This window comes from Cynocephalus volans, chromosome 7 (genome assembly GCF_027409185.1).
Source record: "Cynocephalus volans isolate mCynVol1 chromosome 7, mCynVol1.pri, whole genome shotgun sequence".
NCBI classification, from domain to species: Eukaryota; Metazoa; Chordata; class Mammalia; order Dermoptera; family Cynocephalidae; genus Cynocephalus; species Cynocephalus volans.
The window spans coordinates 127108380-127123092 of NC_084466.1; the positions used below are offsets into that span (position 1 = coordinate 127108380).

Genomic DNA, 14713 nt, shown 5'->3' on the forward strand with positions numbered 1-14713 from the left:
CAACCCTCTTGGTACTTCCCAATTCTCAATCCCTCCCCATCCCGGCAGGCACCAAGCTGGCCCTCCTCCTGCCTATACTCCAGACTTCTTAGAGTGTCTGTCCTTCTCCCAATACACTAAGACTTCTCGGGCCACCCTTCCTTTGCACATGCCAGTCCCTCTGTCCTCAGGAATGCCCCCCACTGGTCTGTTCCAGTCCCCCTCCTATGTGCCCTCATAGCACCTGTACTTGCCCTAACCTAGTGCTCATCACGCTTTGACATAAAACTCTTTCATCTGCCTACCTCTCCCTTCAGACCAGCAGTCAAACTTTTTAAAGTTCAATATTTGTGAAATGGCTTCAGCATATTTACTTACAAGTTAATTATAAAATCTGTACTACTATAAATAGGAAAACTATGTCTTTCTTTTAGTTAAAGAATAAACAGAACTTCAGCTGATAACGTTTTCTTCCTGCTCCTCAGGGGATATCTTGGGAGCTCAGCCACGGTTCTAGTTTAGGAGCTCTGTGTGGACAGCAGGAGGTGTTTTATTCTCTTTCACTCCCAGAATCTGTTACAGAACCCAAAACTGAATAAACAAATGAATTGACTCAGCAGCCAGTGGGGCCCCATTTGCCAGTGGGGCCAGGCAAATGCTAGGCACTGGGGATAGGATGGTGAGAGAAACAGCTCTGGGCACCGTCATCATGGGTCCTCCAGACTCACAGGGTGGGGAACAATGATTTTCCAAACACGTGTAACAAAGCAGCTGAGACAAAGCTATGAAGAATGTTCTATCCAGAACCACCAAACCATGACAGCCCTCAAATAGGAGATTTTCCCAGGTGAAGGAAGGAAAGAGCACTCCAGGCCAAGGACACTACACGGGCAAAAGTCCTGAGGCTGGATGGAGAATGGTAAGCACCTCCTGAAAACTGTGCATGTTGCCATAGGCACCACCAACTGAAGGCTCCTGGGCAGTTTAATTTTTTAAACAGGCTGATAAATATTTTACTATTCTAACAGCACTATTTCTTCTTTGCCTACAATAAAAAGGAACACCCTATACTCGTCAAATTAAGGACTCACTCAAAAATGAATGCCAATCTGCAAGACAGCACATGGAGGTCTGCACCCTGCCATCAAGGGCATCTTACGAATCTCCTGTTTATCCAGGTGTGTATTCCTTCAGGGAGCCACCCGGGGAATCGAGAAACACAGACCTGCAAAACCCCTTCACTGCTGGAGCTCCTTTGACCCCAGGAAGGGAAAATTATTCACAATGATGCTTCAGGTGAGTATTTAAATAGCCCATGACTTTAATAATTAAAGTTAAAACCAAGAACATAGACTGTCATGCAGGCTGGCACTGAGGGGCCTCCTCCTGCAGCAGCTGTCCTGAAGAGGAGCCGTATCTTCTATCAGTGCTCAGGCATGACTAATATTTCCCAGTTCCTAGGGGGCCTCGCCCCCTCACACCTGCCACTGCTGGCTCACTAATGTACCATGTCCAACACAAAGCCCTACGAAGCAAACACAAAATAGTCCTTAAAGGCCTCAAACTGCCTTGGCCAAGGTTCATGGGCCTGTCAACCTGCTTTTCAGCAACGACAACCAAACTCTGCTTAGGCCCTTGGCTCTCCCAAGCCCTGGCTTTCTCCAGCTACTCTAATTTCTGTCCCTGTTGGGATTTTGCTTTCTCCAGAGCCTCTATTCTTTGTCCTGCTTAAAAGCAGTCCCTACTCCTGCCTTGCCCCTCTGCCCAGATCCCCACTGGCCAGGCCACTGGGGCAATGACTCAGATCTCCCAGCTCCAGTTCCAGTCTTTTTTACCTCATCCCTGGCTTCAAGAACCTGCTCAGTCTCCTATCACCAGCCTCCTGTGTGCATTGTCTATAAAGAAAGGCTCAAGCACAGAAGAGTCAGCAGTGTACATGCTATGGCAGCCTTCAAAAGACTCCCTAACATCAATATACCAGAAAAATGTTCCCATTTCCCCCCACCCATTTGTTATAAAAAACTATAATCCCTGATCATCATTCTGTGCTCTCAGGAGACAATCACCCAACACTGGATCTGTCCCAAACTCTAAGTGGAGAAGAGCAATCTGCAAATGAATGATCTGTTTACACATCAGACAAGGAAACTGCTCATATGCACAGCCACCAGGTTCCACACAGACTCCAGGCAACAATAGAAACTGTTTGGATTTCACAAGGTATGTCCTAGTGACCTTTCATACTGGGAAACCAAGCTCAAAGGTCAGCCTAGAGGCTGATGTTAATAATCAATGCACAAGGCATTATATAAATGAGTAATGAGCTTTCACATTGACATGCAGGCAGAAGGGCAATTCCGGTATTTACTAAGCACCCGTTCCTGTCACCACTGCTATAAGCTAGAACACATGAAAAATCAAGGCCAAACAGGAATAGATCAGCAGAGCCACTTACAGGTTAAGCTTCAACTCCTCAATACTTCAAATCATTGGATCTCACGCAGAACCTGTATTTCTACGCCACGTTGAGAATCCAGCTCGCCAGGAACAGTCTCCTCCCACATCCATTTGGGTCCACCATTACTAGACACCTGATCTAGTGCACATTACTGGCTTCTACCACGTGCCCTGTGTGCTTCACTTGGGTGAAGCAAGATGCCACATCCATTATGCACGTTCAGAGTCCGTACTTCCCCACACACACCTTGTCAAACTAAAATGTTACTACTTCATAACCTGAAACACACTGTTGAATGCCTACTGAGGAAGACAAGAGCCCTGCCCTCTCAGTGTTAATAAGGAAACAAACTCCAAGAGGGATGGACACACATCCACATCCTTCACCAACATTTAATGAAATGGAATGAGACTGTGGCTATCAAAGAACTTCTTAAGCTAAAGTTCCATATGCAATCAGGGGCTGACCTATCAAATAGGGCACCCTCCCATTCCTGGAGCTAACATCAGAGATCAGGGAACCTCTAGGATGCTGTGCTACTTTAGATGGACCTGCTGGCAAGACAGCAGGACCCAACTGCTAAATTATCCGGGCTTCTGTCCCTTCTCTCTTCTGCTCTCCTTTGGTGCAGCCCTCCGCTCCGTGGGAGTGATGGTAAATATCTGTGACCCCGCCGCTGCACAGAGATGTAGTGAGGGGAGAAGGAAAGTTTGGGGACAGGAAAAACGGGCTGTGGGAACTAGGCCGGGTAAAGGCAAGACAGGAGGAATGAGACAGCAAAATGATCCTTGTTCAGCATACCACTGACCAGTTTGGTGGCTCAGAGGGCTCCATGAACATGCTGACATTTTTACATCAGCTCACATGACCTAAGCGGCCCCTGGCTTAGAAACATTCAGTTATGTGTCGCTCTCCAGGTGGTTGATCAGCTCTACAAACAAGCGTCACCTGCCAACATTCTTTGTCTACTCCACAGTCTGCTGTTTGAAAATGACTCCGTGGTTCTACCAATAACTTTTGTCCCCTTTTCATTCTCAGTAATAGTGAATAGCATTGACTGTGTGATTACTATGTGTCAGGCACAGTTCTAAATGACTTGCATTATTGGATCATCTAATCCTCCCCACATCCTGAGGTAAGTACTATTATTTTCTCCATTTTACAGGTGAGGCAACTAAGGCTCGGAGCAGTGGCTTGCCCTAGGGCCCAAAGCTAGGAAGTAGCAGAGCCAGGATCTGACACAGGCAGCTGACTGCAGAGACACACTCTTGGTCACCCTGTTCCCTGTCTCACTTCAGGGAGAGGAGAGCCATGCTCAACCATAAGATACCTGTTCCCAGTTCAGTCTTGTCCAGCCACACTACCTTAAACAAGTGGCCTTTCTGTGCCTCTGTTGCCTCCACTGCGAAACAAGGCTGATCACAGAGTCTGGTATAGAAACAGAATCTTAGCTCTGTAGTTCGGCCTGCCTAAGAGAACTTCCTGAGATGATGGAAACATTCTAGATCTATGCTGTATGTAGAGGAGTCACTAGTCATAAGTGGCTACTGAGCACTTGAAATGTGGCTAGCATGACTGAGAAAATGAATTTTTAATGGTATTTCATTTTTATTAATTTAAATAGCCACAATTAAATACCATATTGGACAGCTCAGTTCTAGTCTATAAACTCCAGGACAGCAGGTGCCATTTCTCTCTGTTCATCACTATATTCCCTGAGCCCAACATTGACCCTGGTTTATAGTTGGTGCTCAATAGTTATTTGTTGAACAAATCAAAAGCAAAGGACTTCCCACGTGCTCTAAAAGTACTTCATCTCCCACCCAGGCATCAATTCTTCAGGTACCCTGGCCAGTGGACAACTAGCCGTGGCTTGAAAAGGAGTCCAGGGATCCCAATGCAGTCTGGTGAGGAGTAACTCACATGATGAAAAATTCTTCTACAGAGATAAATCTGTCTCCCTGAAACTTCTACTTATTAGTCCTGACACATAAGCTCATAGGTTTGTGAAAACCAAAATAAGTCATGAAAAAGCATTTAAATGTTTTTAAACACTATAAATGCAGGGTTATATCTGTAATTCATTTTCATAGTTAAGACTAATCTGATCTTAACTCGTAACAATGTGTTAAACAAGAATATGACCACAATCTGTTTGGAGGAAAACAATCCTCTAGTGTCAGGGCTGTGATACAGAACTGCTATCTCCATTGACTTTAATACCATGTATAGAGTTGAGTTGAGGGCCTGCATTTGAGCCCCCCAACTCCATAAGGAGCCAGGGAGTATATAGCTGGACCTCCAATAAGCTAGGCCTTGTCCTCCAAGCAGGGTCTGGGGATTCTGGCACAGCAAGTCCAGATTTTTATATTTCCTTGATGTACTCCTTAGTGGAAAAACCCAACAGTTACCGCACACCTCCTATGTGCCAAGAACTGTGGTAGACACAAGAGATAAAAAGATGACCACAATACAGTCTTCACAGGAAGCCCACAGTCTAGAAAGAGTAAGACATAAAATGTGCAGAGGAATTACTCTGTGCAAGACACTGAACTAAGCTGAGGAGAAAGACATACAGACCAAACACAATCAACTTGTTGTAACACATGCCATTACAGACGTACATACTAAACACTGCACTGCTGCTTTAGAAGACGCACCTGGAAGGATCCTAGCACCGTGGCTTGCACACAGCAGGTGCTCATGCAGAGAACTGAATCAAATCTTGACCAGCCCCTCATTTAAGGCTGAGGAAACCAAGACCCAGACAGGTTAAGGGACTTCTCCAGGTGACCCAGCAGTTAGTGATGAAGCTGGAGATAGCACCTAGGCCTCGTCACTCACTGGCCCGACATCTATAATGCTGCTTCACAGCACTTCTTATCCTACACTGCATAGAGAGAATAGCCTGTTATTATGTCTATTTCAGAACAAACAGTGGATTTATTTTTGTAAGACTGTATGTTTGGAACTCTATAGAAATCTGATAACTATGTACACATCATCTTAGAAATATGCATTCAATCGTTTAACAAACATTTCTTCGGAATATACCCTGTACCAGGCTCAAGTTAAAGGGCTTGGATAAAGAGATGAAACAAACTTCTGGCCAAATCAGAGGGGTGAACACCCATGTTTATCTCTGCTCTCTCCCAGAACCTCACTAAAAGGACAGTAGAGGAATTTGTTTCTTAATGGAAAGAATACAAAAGCAGACAAGACATGTCAACAGAACTCTGGGAGACAGAAAGCTGACTGCCATGCAGTAGCTGATTTAGGTTTCTGCTTTGTCTGCTCTGCTAAGTGCATACAGGGGAGGAAACCACTAGACAAGAGGCTGACACATGGTACAAAACCCAGAGAAGGCTCAGGAACTGGAAGCACCAAGGACTCTAAAGGGAGAAGCAGGATGGAGCAAAAAAGAAGACAGCCTGCTGAAACCCAGTACAAGTAGCAATCAGACCCAGGTCCCTCCTGTAATCTGCTCAGCATGGTGACTTCCCTCCCTTAGCCAGCAGAAGGTGGAGGTCCACAGTTTAGGCAACTAACACCACTCTCAGGTTTCAAGCACATCTGAGGAAGGTAGGGAGAGAGGGGGGCAACTTTCAGAGGTACTGAGTGAGTCTGCATCCCAAACAGGATAATACTCAGTCTCCTTCCCTATCAAGGCTCCCAGAATGCAGGACAGCCAGGCTGTTACCCACCCCAACCCCAGCCAAAATCCTCTCCAGAAAAAACCCACTCCAGGAAAGCCCCAGAGAAAAGGTTTATAAGGCACTGATACCTAGGTTTCTCCAGTGGATAAAAGGGCTCTCTGCTGGATCTCCCTTCAGTGAAGTTAACAAGCCCCTTCCTTGTTGCACAGATACCCAATTTGCCTTTTGGTGTCCACTCTTAAAATACAAATGGACAATCAAGGATCAGCATGCATGGAAGAAGGGCTCCAACGGGAAATACAGTAACCAAAACAAGCAGAAAAGGGGACTTGGAGGAACAAAGACAATGCAACTAACAGCAGAAAACCACCAAATATATATATATATAAAATATATATACACAAACATATATATGTGTGTATATATATATATGTATATAGAATAACAGAAGAAAATATATTGCATCCATGAAATGAGAACAGGATGCTATTTTAAAAAGAGAAGGGCTGGCTGGTGAGCTCAGTTAGTTAGAGCACAGCTTTATAAATCCAAGGTCACAGGTTTAGAACCCTGCACCAGACAGCCGCCAAAAAAAAAATAAAGAAAAGAAAAAGAAGAAAAGCGAGCATTTAGAGAACTAGGGCACTCTAGAAAGTAAAACATGCAAGTATGTTTCATGTAAAAACATGAAAGCAGAAATTTAAAAATTAAAAGGGTTGAAGATAAAACTGAAGATCTCTCTCAAACAGTAAAAGAAAAATATAAGATGGAAAACAGGAAATAAAACATTTTGAAATTATAAACTCAATCCAGGAAATCTAACTCCAAATTAATAGGAATTCCAAAGACAAAAGACAGAAAATGGAGAAAAGGAAATTATATATATATATGAAAATTTTCCCAGACTGAAGGATGTGAGACTTTAGATCAAAAGGGCATACCAAAGACCTACACGAATTAAGGTTTGTTTTTTTTTTAATGACCAGTAAGGGGATCTTAACCCTTGACTTGGTGTTGTCAGCACCACGCTCTCCCTAGTGAGCTAACTGACCATCCCTATATAGGGATCTGAACCCGTGGCCTTGGTGTTATCAGTACCACACTCTCCCAAGTGAGCCATGGTCCAGCCTTACACCAACAATTTTTAAACAAGGGAATTTCATATACAGGGAAAGAGAGAAGAGCCTAAAAACTTTCCATGGGAAATCAGGTTATCAATAAATGATCAAGAATCAGAATGGCATCCCATTTTTTGACATCAATATTGAACCTACAAGACAATAGAGCAAAGCCTTCAAAACTCTAAAGGAAAATGGCTTTCAGCCTAAAATTCTAGATGAGTCAAACCACCAATCAAGTATAAGTATAGAATAAGAACATTTCAGACAGGCGAGTCTGAAGTATTCAACTTGCACAGACCATCTCTCAGAAACTTGTGGAGCAATAAATCAACAAAGAGGAAAGAGAGGATCCAACCAGGACAAGGTGAAGGAATTCCCAAAATGAGTCATATCTCAGGCCTACAGGTCAACAGGCAAGAACAGAAGAGAGGGATAGAGGCCGCTAGGAGGGAAGACTCCAAAGAGCAAAAAAAAAAAAAAAAAAAACAAAGTAATAAAAAATAAAAAGGAACATGTCATGAAACAGAGATGTTTTAAAATGCACCAGAGATTTTGAGAATTAGTAATAAGTACACAGAAAACTAAATAGAAAAACTAAGGCAATTATTAACTCAAAAAATGTACAAGAAAGGAAATATCATTATAGTATACTATATGGCTCAGCCATGAATGAACACTATTTACACAGTCAAAATAATGTAAGTACTTAATATCAATGTAATCAGAAACTATGACATAACCATATTGGGAGGATGGAGAGGAAGGGAAGTATTGGTGGGGGAAAGGGAAGGGAATAAGGACTTCTCTAATCCATAGTAAAACATCAAGACATACCATCTAAATGATAAGGAAATAGCATCGTTAGCAGGTAACTTTTAAATATGATAGTAATATCAGGAGAAACAGCTAAAAGGATTGGAAGTAACTGTGGTAGACAAAATTGCCCCTCAAAGATATCTATATCTTAGCCTGTAAACCTATGAACATGTTAGGTTACATGGCAAAGGGGAATTAAGGTTGCAGATAGAACTAAGCTTGCTAATCAACTGATCTTAAAATAGGGAGACTATCCTAGATTATTTAGGTAGGCCCCATGTAATAGCAAGGGTCCTTAGAACTGAAAGAGTGAGGAAGAAGGGAATCAAATGACAATGTGACCATGGAAGGTCAGAGTGATGCAATGAAAGAAGGACTCAGCCAGCCACTCCCGGCTTTGAAGAGGGAGGATGGGGACCCCGAGTTGAGGAATGTAGGTGGCTCTAGACGGAATTCAGAAGACAACAGACTCTTCCCAGAAAGGAACGCAGGCCCTGCTGACACCTTGATTTTAGCACAGTGAGACCCTTTTCAGACTTCTAACCTACACACTGTAATACAAGTTTGGGCTGTTCTAAGCCACTAAATGTGTGGTAATTTGTTACTGCAGCAATAGAAAATCACAGTGAGTTACTGACTCTAGGGAATGAATCCCCAAGATGAGGAGGGCTTCTTTATTAGCCTTTATATTTTTCTTGTAGTGTTATGACTTTTAAAACTCTGTGTGTGTGTGTGTGTGTGTGTGTGTGTGTGTGTGTGTGTGTACATAGATATACATATACACATACACACACACAAACACATAACTTCGATGCAAATTAAAATTTAATATAAAAAAGAAATGAAACAGATTCTCTCTTCCTAGATCTCACAATCTGGAGGAGGAAACAGACAAGGGAACCATCAGTAACAACAGTAGAAAGCTGAACGCAGGAAGAGTTGTCTCTTTCAGACGTGAGGGGAGTTTGGAAGGAAAAGTAGGGGTCAGCCAGGAAAAGGAGAAAAAGGCCTTCTGCTGAAGGAACAGTCCTGCTGTGGGGAGAGGCTGGCCTTTGGGGGCATGGAAGAGATCTGAATAAGTGGGTCCTACAGTGGGTCTGGCAGACTGGCAGGAAAGGCGGCAGCTCTCAGCACCAGCAGGTTTGATGCCCGCCCTACTCCTGGCTTCTCCAGCTGGGGTTTGGGACTGCTGTGCTTATTTGGGGAGGGCCGGGAAAGGTGAAGGCCCAAGATAAACCCAACATTTTCCTGGGCCATCAATTATATTCAACAGTAAAGCAATTTAAATACTTTTTACTAAACACAGACATAGAATACTCACGTGCATTTTTAATATAAAAACTGGAGACTTCGAGGTGACTTCTTGCTTGCAAGGCCCATTTTAGACACTGAACTACTCACTGAACAAGACTCAGTCTTCTCTGTAATTACTCAGAGTCAGAAGAAAATTATGAAGCAGTACAGCATACATCCATCAGAACAACCTGTTGGTGGCTTCCCACCCTCCCAAAGTGGGGACAAGATACCTTTTGGGTCCCACCCAACACTAATCAGAAAGTTGACAAGCATCTTGTTCTTTTCTAAAGGGGTCTGGGTACTACTACAGCCAGTTGGATTAGGTCTGCCTGTGGAAACAGAAATATCATCACACTAAATTCTTCCTAGATGTAGTCTCTTGGCCATAGCCTGCCACACCCCCCACCCCAACTCTAAGAATTACCAGAACCATTGACAAGAGTCCCTCCTCTGCCATCAGAACCCCCAACCCCTTACAGTACAGGCCTCAGTTAGAGAATACATTAAGAAGACTTTTTTTTTTCCAAGGAAGGAAATTAAGAAATAGGGCACTTCTCTTGGGAGAGGGTGTCCCTTGTGGTTCACAATACAAGGCTGGAAACTTTTTCTGTTGTCTAGCTGTTTTTGTTGTAAAAACAATGACCACATGACAGAGACCTGGGAACTACTTTTTTCCTACAGAGAGCCACTACTGACCACAGAAGAGGAGGGGGAAAAAAATCAATGGAAAGCCACACAGAAGTAAAAAGCAATTTAATTGGGTTTGGTTTATTTGCCTCTTGTTTTGTGTGTAAAACACATACACAATCAAAAAGACTGAACTCAACTGATTTTAAATTAAGAACAAGGAACATGAAATTTTAATGACACAATAAATATATAAAAATACGCTACAAAGGTATATTACTGACAGTAAAGAAAGGATAAGGGAAGAGGGCAAGGAGAAAGATACAAGAGGAAAAGAGAAAATTAAATGAATAGAGGAGCGAGATGTGGAAGGATGGACAGAAACAGGCATAAATGCCTAACCATACACAAAAAGCGGGAGCAGTGGAAGGATCCACAGAGACACTTGCTAGGGCCTGAAGAGGTGGCCAAAGTAAATTACAACATCCATAGCCAGCTGTTGGCTGGGGCTATAGGCTTCAAAGTGTTATCACCTTTTATCCTTGCCTTTGAATGGTTAATGCTCTGGTTAACCATTGTTCACAGCCCTTTAATTGCTCATTGAAACATTCTGAGGCACAGCTCAGGTCACAAGCCCGAAGCTCCCCCCAAATGAGCTACAATTAAGTAAATCAGTCATCTCCAAGCATCTCTGAAAAGGGGGTACATAAAATGCTGTCTCATAAAGCATACAAAGCACCGACGAAAGTCAGAGGAGAAAATGCTGCTTGGATTGAAAAGAAACTCTATGGAATACTTTTTTTTAGTTTTGTATTGAAAAAAAAGCTGGGACTTCAGCAGAACTGGGTCCCACCTCAGCATTTGCCAGCATCACCACCAGCACACCTGACTTCCCACAAGCAGTGGATCAAAAGGCCTCAGTTGGCCCTGAAACTAAGCAATTTGAGGGTCAACAGGAGAGATTCCAAGGAGACTCCAAGTTAGTCTCAGCCCTAGGCTGGCCTCTCGGTCCACCCGCCCACCACCTTGTCTAAGCCAAGTCTCTCTTTACTTTACTCCAAGGGCTACAGAAATGCTTGGCTATTTTACAGCTGATAGAGCCTCCCCCTCTCAGGCTCCATCCATCCCTTTCTTCTCCAAGCTGGGCTTCTGTATTTTTCCCTACTCACATGACCTGTCTCCAGCCTTATACCTTTGCTTGTCTGTTTCTTCAATCTTTCTTTCTTCTCCTCTTATTTCCTCCTCACTTTTCTCTACCCTGTCTTAGAATCATTTCCCTCAGAAGAGGAGGCTTAACAGATAAATCTAAAACACAGGACCTAAAATTTACCCACCTGGGTTCCTGCCCCAGCTCTGCATCTTGCTAGCTGTTCAGCTACGGACAAATGGCCAATCCTCCCAACCCCTCAAATTCCTCAGTGAGGATGGCTGCACCTAGCAATCACAGAGGTCTCTTCCAACTCTCATGCTCTAAAAATCTGAAGTTCACCTGTATAACCGTAAATAAAACAAGTTAAACATATACAGAGAGAATGAATTATAAAAACTCCCTTTCCTCAGCAAACTGTCATCCCACTCTCATCTCCCCTAGACAACCACCCACTCTGAGGTCTGTTCCTCTCACTCTGGGTCATTCTAGCTCTGAATTATTTACAAACAGTAAAACTTCACGAGTCACACTAATCAAGAAAAAGGTGAATCCAAACCCAACAGAAACCTGAGTCCTAGAATACTTCTTTCCTGCCATTGCTCAATACTGTGAATTTAACATCAGGTTGGCAAATAGGAAAGAATCTAAAAATGCCATCATAAACTGAACTTGTGAATCTAAGACCAGTAGTACTGTCAGGAACCCTGGAAAACAGTCTGCTGTAAAGCCCTCCACTTTACCAACAAGGACACAGGTCCAGAGAGGAGAAGCCAATAGCCCAAAGAAGAGTAGAGAACAAGACCGAAGTCAGCTGTGCCACCTCTGGTCCAGAGCTCCTCCACCCAAGAATTTTGAGACCATCCATTGCTTTTTCATAGAAACAGGTTAAATCCTAAATTTCCAGTGAATGCCCTCTACAGCAAATATATTTCCATGTCCAGGGAAGGGTCCAGAGTTTAGTTTGAATGACCAGATGATTACCAATGCCACACAATAAAAGCTTTCTTTCCTGGGCTCTGCCTTTTCATTCTCTGCAAAGAAAACCCCAGACTCTGCTATCTGCATTGAACTCTATTTTGGAAAGGGGAAAGAGGGGAGAGCCAAACAGTTCTTTGTTCTGACAGTAAGAAACATTTGCTTGTCCTTTCTCGTAACTCCTGCCCACCTCCCAATATTCCCAATCTCTTCATAAAAGTTTACAAAAACTCTCCTACCACAACAAATGAAAGTAGGTAAGAGGAGGAAAGGACCAACAGGGGTGGGTGTTGTATGGAAGATACCAGTACCCGCCCATCTCTTCACCCCCCCAGGGTAGAAGCTTTTCTTTTCAGTTGCTAATTCCCTGCCAGGAAGGTCACCAGAACTAGTGGTCTCAGGGCTCTCCAGCTGAGAAATGTGCTCTCTGCAACCCCTGGATAACTAACCTTTTCCTAACCATCTACTCCAACAGTGCTCAGAGCAGAGGTGCCAATAGACCAACCCTTCCCTCCTTTTCCCTCAAGCCAAGACTGAGACATCAGAGCTTGGCTGGCAAGGAGCTATTTAAGGCAGTATCAAGAGGGTGGGGCAAAAAATTGCTGGCTGCATGCTCCTCCTCCACCCCTCCCCCACACAGCCAGCACAGGCACACAGCCCTCACCCTGTAGACAGCCATCAACCTCATCTATCTCTAAGGCTGTAGATAAGGAGCCTCCAAATGTCCATCATGTGTTTTATGTCATTGATGCTGCTGTACTCCTCTGCTGCCCACCCTAATTGTAATCCACATCCTACCCCCTTCAATCACCACCACCACCAAGTTACCTTTCCAATCAAAAACACGAAATTGAATCTAAGTAGAGGAGCTAAAAAAAAAAAAAAAAAGAGTTAAGACAAACAAGCCATCCCTGGCCCCTTCTCTTGAAAGAGGAAAAAGGGGGAGGGGAGAGATGGAGTCAGAGGCCTGACATGCCAGATAGGTTCCATGATGTCTCTAAATGAACCTCACTCCTATTGACAGTGAGATCAATTCGGGCAATTTCAGCAAGTCGGCCCTGTGACAACAGAAGCATCCCAGCTCTCAGTGTTTAAAACAAAAATCCAAAGGCTCCGCCAGAACATGCTGGGAAAACCCAGGGACCGGATAAAACGAGCCACGCTCAGTGGGATCCCTTCTGCCTTTTAATGTAGCGATGAAATAGTGTAATAAATTCTGTCTGCCTGAAGAAAGCATGCACTGGTGAATTTCAAAGCCATCTTACGACAGCGGATGCACGAGGATGCCGAATTCGAGAGCACATTCTCCTATGAAAGGAACATAATGACTTTAAGCCTCTTTCCCCCTCTATCTTGAATGGCGCTACCGCTTGTCAAGGAAGCCACGTTGGAAAGCAGCGAGGTGGGAGCTGGGGATGCGCGGGGATTCGGAGAAAGGAGTTGCTTTCTGTCCATCTCGGTGACCAGCTGCCTAGCGAGATGCTGTCAGCCACTCGGGGAGATGAAGGGGCACAGGCGGGATGGGCAGGCACGGTGTCCCGGCACGTACACGTACCGGCTCATTCAGGCGGGCGCGGGCCAGACGCGTCGTCCTTGCGCCCCTCCCGCCGCCCTCTCCTCCTAGGGGATGCCGATGAATGAACACACCTGAGATGCCTCCATCCTGCCGCTGCTCCCTCCTGCCTCCTCTGGCTGCTGCAGCCCCTCCTCGGTAGTGTCACTTTACAGCACAAACCCACCCGGGCTTTGATGTCTCCTCCACCCACCCATATTGCAGCCAGCCTGAAGCAGGCGGACATTCTCTCCTAGCAAAGACCATGATCGCACGAGCCCCCACCTTCCAAAATAAAACAAAAAAACCCGGAATCTCAGATGCCCCGCACCCTGGGGAACTTTCCTTGAAAGACTGGGGATCTACTGAGCAGGCCGGACGGACGGCTCGGCTGCGTGGGACCACGGCTTTCCCGGTGACCACGGGGGAGATGCTCTGGGGGAGGGGGTTCCCCAAGTCCCTCCAACAGCTGGGCCCTTTAAATGCGCCTCCTCCTAGCGCGGAACAAAGGCGCCGCCAGCGGGGGCCGGGCAGGCGCACGCCTCGGCGCCGCAGCCGCCGAGCGGGAGAGAGCGGCCGGTCGGCCAGCGCGGGCTTACCTTGCGGGTCGCCGGGCGGGCGGACCAGCGGGCTGCGCGCGTCCGGCCCCACTCGCACTACACGCTGCAGTTGGCCCCGCTCTGTTTTTCTGGGACTCGGCGCTGACTTCACCGACACTCCGCCGCTGGCCAATGGGCTGCGGCGCCCTCCCCCTCATTAGCATGTCTCTGGAACCGTCCACTCTGGCAGCGCCCGGGCGGAGGGCGGCGCTAGGGGGCGGGGCAGGGCCCTCCGTGACAGGAAGGGGCGTGCGCTCCAATGGGAGGCGAGGAAGCGCCCGGCCGCCCAACCCGCGGCTTTGTGAGCCTGGCGCGCGGGCCCGCAGATCTCCGCTGATAAGGCGCGCGCCGACCCGGTTACCCTTTCTGTCCCGCCCACGGGGAGCCTGGAAGGAACCTTAGGCATAAAACAACAGCTGACGCGTTTTGACTGCATATAAATGACTTAACCTCTGTGCCCCAGTTTGCTCATCTGTAAAATGGT

At 45.6% G+C, this 14713-nt stretch overlaps 1 protein-coding gene across 22 annotated transcripts in view; it reads right to left on the minus strand.

The window, feature by feature from the left end:
• Positions 1-14324, minus strand: part of SORBS1 (sorbin and SH3 domain containing 1) — a 230309-nt gene extending 215985 nt beyond the window's left edge. For 16 of the 22 annotated variants that reach the window (XM_063102755.1, XM_063102750.1, XM_063102753.1 and 13 more), the window contains exon 1: positions 14230-14321. The gene's annotated coding sequence lies outside the window, so the exon portion shown is untranslated. Of the gene's footprint in view, positions 1-14229 lie in introns of all 22 variants that reach the window. The other 6 variants (XM_063102743.1, XM_063102737.1, XM_063102739.1 and 3 more) reach the window with 2 other exon arrangements.
• Between the last annotated feature and the right edge of the window lie 389 nt (positions 14325-14713).